The sequence below is a fragment of the Elephantulus edwardii genome, unplaced genomic scaffold (assembly GCF_000299155.1).
Source record: "Elephantulus edwardii isolate Elephantulus edwardi_28Jun2011 unplaced genomic scaffold, EleEdw1.0 scaffold00167, whole genome shotgun sequence".
Lineage (NCBI taxonomy): Eukaryota > Metazoa > Chordata > Mammalia > Macroscelidea > Macroscelididae > Elephantulus > Elephantulus edwardii.
In genome coordinates this window covers 5,471,445-5,481,536 of record NW_006399917.1, presented here as the reverse complement: position 1 = coordinate 5,481,536, position 10,092 = coordinate 5,471,445, and the positions used below count along the sequence as shown (strand labels likewise).

At 40.3% G+C, this 10,092-nt stretch overlaps 1 pseudogene; it reads right to left on the bottom strand.

The window, feature by feature from the left end:
• Nucleotides 1-6,262: 6,262 nt before the first annotated feature.
• LOC102854858 lies at nt 6,263-7,501 on the bottom strand (annotated as a pseudogene).
• Nucleotides 7,502-10,092: the final 2,591 nt, after the last annotated feature.

Here is a 10,092-nt window from a genome sequence, read left to right as displayed (position 1 = left end):
GTCTTCTTAGTATACTAAAACCTTCACATGATGTGAAATGGTCCCAAGGAAATTATACACATTTTCAATCAGAATTCCAAAATAAGTTGCCATTGACTACATTCCAACTCATGGAAAACACATGTGTTATCAGTGGAACTCTGTTCTCTAGAACTTTAAATGGCTGCTTTGTTTTTAAGTTGATTGGGAGGTCTTTCTTCTAAGTTTTGCATGGCTGCACCAAACCTCCAACTTTTCAGCAGTTATTTGTGCTTCCCAGGGACACTATACGCTGGTTGTACTGCTGTGTGCTGTTAAGTTGGAACCAACTCATAGTTGACCCTTTTAACAGGTTTCCAAAGGCTGTGAGTTGCATGGGAGGAGATTGCCCCTCTTTCTCTCACAAGGCAGATGATGGATTCAAACCATCTGTCTTTGGTTTGGAACACAATTCCTTACCTATAGGTCACCAGAAAGCTTGATATACTTATGTTGTTGTTGTTATTAGGTGCTGTCAAGTACAAATCATAGCAACCATATGGACAGCTGATCTGAACCCTACCCTATCCTGTGTTATCCTCATCATTTCTGACACACTAGAGTCCATTGCTGGAGTCATCATGTCAATCTACCTCATTGGTGATTTTCCTCTCCTTCACTGACCCTCCATCTTTCTAAGCATGATATCCCTTTCCAAGGAATGGCCTCACATTACTATATGTCTAAAGTATGAAAGATGACATTTTGCTCTCTTTGCCTTCAAGGAGCACTCTGGCTGCTCTTTTTCCAAGATGTATATGTTCTTTTGACAGTTCATTGGGTATTGTTATCCATAAAATACTTGAAATCTAGAAATTCAAGCATCATAGATGAGTCAAAATCATTTTACATGTAATTTTAAGATTTAATTCTTCCAAATGTCAAATAAGCATTATTCAATTTACTCATTTCTATGTTTGGCAAATATCTATATTTTTTGTGTGCTATGTTCTGTATAAATGTTGGGAATAAAATGCTATATACTACATGACTCTATGCGGGAAATGTGGCATCAGGATCAGAAGAAGGCTCATTAACAGCCTGCTCTACTCAGGTAATATAACTTTACTTGCCAAAATGGAGGAGGACCCGATGCATTTGCTGCAGTAGGTCAAGAACTGTAGTCTTCAATATGGGTTAAAATTCAACATCAATAAGACAAAGATTCTCACCACTAGACCAACAGACTGCACTATGATAGATGAAGAAGAGATTGAAATTGTTAACAATTTCAAACTTAAGCAGTTCCACAATTAACACTATTGACAACAAAAGTCAAGAAATCAAAGATAAATTCCATTAGGAAAATTTGCTGTCAGGGACCTATCCAGAGTCCTAAAGAGGTACGACGTCAGCCTAGAGACAAAGGTTCCCTGATCCAGGCCATGGTCTTCACAGTTTCTTGCTATGCATCAGTGAGCTGGACAATGATTACAGATGACAGAAGAAGAATCAATGTCATTGAGTTGTAGTACTGGAGAAGACTATTGAACATAGCATGGGCTGTCAAAAGAACTAATAGGTCTATCCTGGAGAAGGTAAAACCAAGTTTTGTTTCACATACTTCGGGCATGTGGCCAGGAGGGATCTGTCCCTAGAGAAGGACATTATGCTTGAAAGGGTGGAGGGACAGCATAGGAGAGGACAATCTTGGATGAGATAGATTGATACAGTAACTTAGTTAATGGTGTAGGTATATCAGAGACAATGAGACTGGCTTAGGATCAAGCAAAATTTGGAGTTATAGTACATAGTGCCACTATGAGCCATAAGTGAAACAAAAACACATAACAACAATAATAAGGCATTATTATAACCCTGTACATTCCTCCTGACTTACCTAATAATCACAATAAAGACTTGGCCAATTTGTTCCCATTCCAAAGAAAGGTGATTCAACAGTGTGAAAAGTATCGAGCAATATCATTAATAACACATGCAAACAAGAATCTGTTGAAGATTACCGAAAAACGACTGAAACAGTCCATAAACAGAGATCTGCCAGGAGTGCAGGCCGGGTGTAGAAGGGATCGTGGTATGAGGGATCTAGTAGCTAATGTTAGATGGATCTTGGCTGAAAGCAGGGAGTACCAGAGGAATATCTACGTTTCATTGATTATGCAAAGGCATTTGACTGTGTGGATCACAACAAACTGTGGCTAACTCTGAGAAGAATGGGAATCCCAGAACACTTGTTTGTGCTAATGAGAAACCTATTCTTGGATCAGTAGGCAGTCATCAGAACAAAGTAAGGGAACATTACATGGTTCAAAATTGGGAAAGGGTATGCCAGGGATGTGTCCTATTCCCATACCTTTTCAATCTGTATGCAAAACAGATTATCCAGGAGGCAGAGCTGTATGAGAAGAAGTGTGGCATCAGGATTGGTGGAAGATCTATCAACAATCTGCATTATGCAGATGACAGACCCTACTTGCTGAAACTGGGGAGGACCTGAAGTGCTTGCTGCAGAAAGTCAAGGACTGAAGCCTTCATATGGATTGAGGCTCAATATCAAGAAAGCAAAGATTCTGACCACTGGGCCAATTGGCAGTATTGTGGTGGATGGTGAAGAGATTGAGATTGTTAACAGCTTTAGTTTGCTTGGCTCCACCATCAACACTCATGGCACCAGCAGAGAAGAAGTCAAAAGATATATTGCAATGGGATGTCTGCTGTTAGAGACCTATCTGAAGTACTAAAGAGCAATGGTTCTCTGGAGACTAGGGTGCGCCCGATACAAGCCATGGTCTTTACAATCACTTGCTATACATCAGAGAACTGGACAATGACTAGGGATGGTAGAAGGATAATTGATGCCTTTGAGTTGTGGTGTTGGAGAAGAGTATTGGACATACCATGGACTACTAAGAAAATGAACAGGTTCAATCTAGGGAGGGTAAAACAGGCTGTGTCTTGGAGGCAAGTATTCTGAACCTTCATCTGACATACTTTGGACATGTTGCAAGGAGTGAACAATCCTTGGAGAGGGATGTCATGTTTGGGAGAGTGGAGGGTCAGCACAGGATATGAAGACCCTTTTTGAGGTGGATTGATTCAGTGACTGGGGTAGGTGGGTTTAGGTGGGTCGGAGACAGTGCGATTGGCACAAGCTAGAGCTGGATTTACCGCTGTTGTACATAGGGTCGCTATGAGTCACAGGCAACTCGATGGCACATAACAACACAACTACAACATATTTTAAAGATAAGAAAATGGAATTATTGGGAGATTAAATATTTTATCTAAGATTGCAAAGCTAATATACTGTAGTCCCGAGACTCAAGAACCAGAATCTGGTCCCCAGATCTTAATGTTCTATTAGTAGTTCACTAGTCAAAGTCAAAATCAGAGATGTTGAGCAAACCTCTTCTGGCCTGAGACTAATAGAAATAATATTTCTTATTCTTCCTATGTGGTTTACCACTATTCTTTCCTTATTGGTAAGGAATTGCACTGTCAAAAGAAAAATATGTTTCTTGAATTCACTAGCAGCTTTGAGAGGGAAAGATGTGCAGTCTCCTACTGTGTGTGTAACTTATTGCCTCTGCAAACTCATGGGAGGGCCAGCTCAGAGTTTCCGTCTCAAAGGTCCATGACAACAATCTTTCCTCTCTAGAGAAAATTTGTGGTGGAGAAATAAAATTATAAAGATGTAAGTCTTACAGAGATAAAAATATTTTCATGTACTATTTATTCATTTATAATGAGGACCCAAGAAGAAAAACCAAAATCTCAGGGTGCAAAACTAGGTACATTAAAATCATAAAGCTACTGAGGCTTTTGTTAGTATACAAATATATTATCTAATAAAGAAATAGCAAATACATTTCAGGATTTTTATAAATATCAATTTTGAGAAACATAATAAGATTACCATAGGATACCTTTAATAAGAGCTGTTTTTATGTTTTGGTAGTAAAATATATATTTGGAAATGAGGAGGTAAACTTAGAACTAGTATTAAGTAATTTACTCCATAAACTTAGAATCAGAGGAAGTATTGAAACTGGATACAGAGAATATGATTAAAATAATATATTTATATTTTATATTTCCTGGAAGAGAAACTGAAGTAAAAATTTGTAAATGAGTAAAAAATAAAAAGTTGTAAACAATTTTGTCTCAAACAAAACAACTATAACAAGGAGTCATTTCAACATCAAGGGGATAGGTTTAATAAATTGGCATTTTAATATTTAACTGCCAACATCAAAATAATCTTCAGCAGACTCTTGCTTGCACGTGATATCAATGATGTTGTTCTTTAATTTCCACACTCCTTCACATCACCTTTCTTTGGAATGGGAACTAATAGATTTCTTGCAGTCAGTTGGCCGGGTGGTTGTCCTCCAGATCTTGGCACAACTTGGTGACCACATATTGAGTAGCATCTGCTTGCTGAAATATATCAGTTGGTACATTGTCAATTCTTGGGGCCTTGTTTTTTGCTGATTCTTTCAGAGCAATTTGAACTTCCTCCTTCATCACCACAGGCTCCTGCTCATATGTTGTTTCATGAAATTCTTCTGTGTCCACCAATTCCTTTTGGTATAATGATCCTGTATACTCTTTCCATCTTCTTTTAATATTTCCTGGATCATTTAATATTCTGCTCAAAGCATCCTTAAGTACTGCAACTCAAGGCTTGAATTTGTTCTTCAGTACCTTATGCTTAAGAAATGCTGAGCAAGTTCAGCCCCTTTGATTTTCTGGCTCTAGCTCTTTGCACATTTCATTTTAACACTTTATGTTGTCTTCCCACACTAACCTTTGAAATCTTCTCTTAAGCTCCTTAATATCTGGATTTGTTCCGTTTGCTTTGGCTTCTCGGCACTCTAGTACAATATTCAGAGTCTCCTCTGACATCCATTTTGGTCTTTTCTTCCTCCTTTGTCTTTGTAATGACCTCTTGCTTTCTTTCTGGATGATATTCTTGATATCCTCCCACATATCATCTGGTCTTCACTTATTAGTGTTCAAGACTTAAGCCTGTTCCTGAGATGGTTTTGAAATTCAGGTGAGATAGATTCAAGGTCATATTTTGGATCCTGTGGATTGGATTTAATTTCCCTTAATTTCAAGTTGAACTTGCATATGAGTAGTTGGTGGTCTATTTCTTTGGTAAAGTCTGCTGTCAGAGACTTTCCAGAGTACTAAAGAGCAATAATGTCACTCTGGAGACTAAGGTGCACCTGATACAGGCCATGGTCTTTGCAATCACTTATTATGCATCAGAGATCTGGATTGATGCCTTTAAACTGTGATGTTGGAGAAGAATATTGAATGGACCATAGACTGCTAAGAGAATATGCAGATTCATCCTGGAGAGGGTTAAACCAGGCTCCTCCTTGGAAGCAAGAATTCTAAACCTCCATCTGACATACTTTAGACATGTTACAAGGAGGGGCCAGTCCTTGGAGAGGGACATCACGCTTGGGAGGGTGGAGGAACAGCGCAGGAGAGGAAGACTCTCAATGAGATGGATTTATTCAGTGACTGGGGCAATGGGGGTAGGTATGTTGGAGAAAGTGACATTGGCACATGATAGAGCGGGGTTTATGGCTGTTGTACATAGGGTTGCTATGAGTTTCAGGCAACTGGATGACACATAACAACAACAACATCATAGATCACATATTTACGAATGCACAAACATTATGAGCATTTTTTAAAGGAGGCAACCTTGGTATATTTAAAGTTTCTGCCATTATAGAGCTTTATTATACCAAACACAAATAACCAAATAAAAAAAACCAATTTTTTTGTAATTTAAAGATCACACATAAATAAACTTTATGAGTCCTTAAATAAAAATCATCACACATTTTTCTAGAGAAGGGCAAAAATCAGTTCAATCAGGAATTCCGTGAATAAATAATCTATTGGTTAGCCTGGTACAGCTTTAACGTGAAGTCAATATAAAATCACCTGCAATTCCTCTTAACAGGCATATGGCATATAGAAGTTAGATTGACAACTCACAATTCAAAATCCTGGTAGGACTTTTTTTTTTAATTGTCATTTTACTGCTCCCCACTGTAGTTCCCCACACACCCACTCTCCCTTTTTTGCTGACCATAGTTTGCAGGCTATGGGGGAACAGGGAACAAAGCTGGGGTCTGGTGCCCCCAAGATGCTACCAGCGGGGGAGAACAAATCACAGTTACAAATTATCACAATTAGAGTCTGCACTTGGGAAATTGGCAGAGTGAGGAGGCCCAGCTCCTCATTGTAAGCTGGTCTATTTGGTGGTGACCTTGCTCTGGAGACGATGATATTCCTTCAGCCTGAGGGAGTTGATGTTGATGAAGCCAGTGGCATCAATTGGTTCATAATCGCCCTGCACGTTCATGAGTACCAGCTCCTCACTCTAGAGGGAAAGTGGGGACTCCTGACCGAGGATGTACACCTGGCCCTTGAAGGCAGACACCTGCACCTTTCCTTCCACTCGTTCCTGTGACTTGGCAATGCAATGGCGAGCAAACTCACACTCAGGGCTGTGCCAGAAACCAGTGTACACCAGCTCAGCAAATTTCAAGCCCAGGCCTTGTTTGATTTTGCGCACTTCCCGATCCATCGTGAAGGCCTCGATGTCTAAATGAGCATGGTAAAGGATCATGCCTGCTGGGGTCTCGTAGATAACTCGGGACTTCATTCCAATGAAGTGGTTCTCCACCATGTCGATGCGACCCACGCCATGCTTGCCAGCAACTTCATTCAGGTACATGAAGAGCTCCAAGGATGTGCGGTGGGTGGTACCATCCTTGATGTTTGTCACCTACACAGGGACCCCTTTCTTGAACTGGATCTCAAGGATGTCAGGGGTGTTAGGGGCCTTGGCAGGGTCCTGGGTCTTTGTGTAGAGGCCAGGAGGTGCTTGGTTCTTGGGGTTCTCCAGGATTCCAGCCTCATAGCTGATGTGCATGAGGTTCTCGTCTATGCTCTATGGGCTCTTGGGGGTGACCGGGATGGGGATTCCGTGTTGCTTCGCATACTTCATCAGATCATTGAGGCCCTTGAACCAGTTGTAGAACTCCGGCATCCTCCAGGGGGCAATCACCTTAATCTGTGGGGCCAGCGAGTAGCAGGTGAGCTCAAACTGGACCTGATCATTTCCCTTTCCCCTGGCGCCATGAGACACATACTTGGCTCCTTCCCTCTGGGCAATTTCCACTTGTTTGCAGGCGATGCAGGGCCTGGCGAGAGAGGTGCCCAGGAGGTAGCAATCCTCGTACAGTGCGCTAGACTGGACAGCAAGCCAGATGAATTCCTCCATAAACTCCTTGCTGACATCCTCAATGAACACCTTTTTGGCTCCGAGCTTCAGGGCCTTCTTCCTGGCTTCCTCAAAGTCTTCCTTCTGACCAATGTTGGCCAGGTAGGCAATGACATCATAGCCTTGTTCCTTCAGCCTCACCAGGATGCAGGAGGTGTCCAGGCCGCCGCTGTAGGCCAGAACCACGGAGCCCTTGCTGGACATCTTTTCTGGAATTGGTGTTGTAGGTTTCCGGCTTCAGGAATCTCAGTGAACCACTCGAGGTCTGGGCGCTCATGGCAGGCAGCGGAGCAGGCAATCCTGGTAGGACTTTTAAGTTGGAATGATATTATCTTTGTCCTGAAGAGATTTACATAAATGGCATGAAAAACAAAGAAATTTAACAACAATTAGGAAATAATCTAGGTGGAGAAGAAATGGACAACATGTTTAGCACAGGCATTTATAAGATAGAATCAAAAAAGTGAGGAATCTTGGGAAAATTTTAATTTGGATCTACTTATATTCAACGTCCCTGCAACACATTACTTTGAGGGAAATTATGTAAGTTTAAAAGTTACTTAATGTAATCACATAACAAAATTCCTCTTTTTTAAAGTATGCAATTCAGTTTGATTTAGCAATTTTACATTGTTGAAATCCAGAACATTTTACTCTCTTCCAAGGAAATCCCCTTCCCAGTAGTACTCACTCATTACTCCTTCCTAGTCCTTATTCACTTTCTATTCCTGTGAAATTTTCTATTCTGGTGCTTTATTGTTAATGTAGTCTTTTGTGTCTTACTTCTTTCACATAGTATAGTTTCCAATGTTCTTCACTACTGTGCTATCAGCCCATTATTATTTTATTGTTGCTAGGGGCCTTCAAGCTGACTCCAAATAATAGTGACATTGTAGCGTATGCATACTATAGATGACCCAAGTCTTACCAGATCTGGCACAATTCTCAGTCTTTTCTGTATTTAAGCTTATTGTTGTCACTTTGTCAATCTGTCTCCCTGAAGTCTTCTTTTTTAACCAATGTACCACCCTTCCAAAAAAAAGTTCTTCTTGTAGAACTAGTACCTTCTAAGAGCATGCTCAAAGCAGGTGAATTGAAGCATAGCATTAATTTAATATTATATATGAATAATATATCACTGTAAAAAATTTGATGCTTTTTAAAAAAAAATTCATTCATCAAACGTGAATATTTGGGTCACTCTCACTTTAGGACTATTGTGAATAGTTCTGTGAGAATTAGGAATAATTATGAGGGTAGCTTTCATTCCAGTTTGGACATTTTTTCATTCTGTTATCAATGATGTCACTGTGTTGGAAAACTTTATGACACCTAAAAATAATAAGAATAATGTTGTTAGATGCTGGCAGATCCTACTACTCAAAACAGTCCTATGAAAAACAGATCTGAACCTTGGTCTATTCTACACCATCATCATGTTCTCTCCCTTACTCAAGCACATTGCTCTATATAGTCACTGGGGTTGTCCATATCTTTGTCTTCTACTCTTTCACTAACCCTCCACCATTCACAGAATTTTTGTCCCTTGTAACTGCCTCTCCTGAGAACATGTTCAATGTGTGTGATATTAAGTTTCAGCATTCTTGTATGGTATATTCAGCACTTTTAAATAACACCACAACTCAAAGACGTAATTTCTCATTGGTCTTCCTTATTCATTGTCTAACTTGTAGATGTCAACGAAGCAACTTATATAGGCCATGATTTGGTGGAAATGCACCTTGATCTTCAAACTAATATCCTTAACTCATTAGGACTTTGAAGATGTCCTTTAAGCCAGTTTCCTTCAGTGAAACACATATTTATATTTCTTGACTTCTGCTACACTGTTTGGTGGTTGTGGATCTAAGTAAAATGAAATCACAGACAACTTCAATCTTTTCTCCATATATCAATTTAGATATATGTTTAGACATATCAATTTAGATAAATATTTAGATTCAATGTTCCCTTGATCTGTTCAGATATCACCTCCTTAGTCCGTGTACAGTTGTTATTGTTATGTTTCAACAAGTTGACCCATGAACAATGGCCCTGAATTTTGCCCTATCCAGAGCCAACATCACCATGTCTAATACAGCTGAACCCATTGTCACAGTCACAGTGTCAATCCATCTCATCCAGGGTCTCCTCATGCTTGGATCCTCTATCCTTCTCCAATGGCTGGTCCCGTCTGGCCACATGCCCAAAGTATGTGAGATGGAGTTTCAAAAACCTTGCTTCTAAGGAGCACCTTCTCAACAACAGACTTTTTTTGTTCTCTTGGCAGTCCACAGTATGTTCAATACTCTTTGCTAGCACCGCAGCTCAAAGGGATCAAATTATTTTTCTGCCATCCTCATTCATTGTCCAGCTCTCAGATGAACAACAAGCAATTGAAAAGATCATGGCCTACCAGGTTTATCTTGTTATTGTTGTTATATCCCATCAAGTCACTTACAAATCACAGTGACCCTATGTACAAGAGCCCTAAAAGCCGTTCTGTCCTGTGCCAACCTTGCCGTCTCAAACGCACTGATTCCCACTACTCCAGCCACAGAATCGATCCATCTCATTGAGAGTCTTCCTCTTCTGCCCCACCACTCCACTCTCCCAAACACGATGTCCCTCTCCAGGGACCAGTGCCTCCTTGCAACATGCCCAAAGTATGTCAGACGAAGCTTCAGAATCCTTGACTCCAAGGAACATTCTGGCTTCATCCTCTCCAGGACAGACCTGTTTGTTCTCCTAGCAGTTCATGGTATATTCAATACTCTCCTTCAGCACCACAGCTC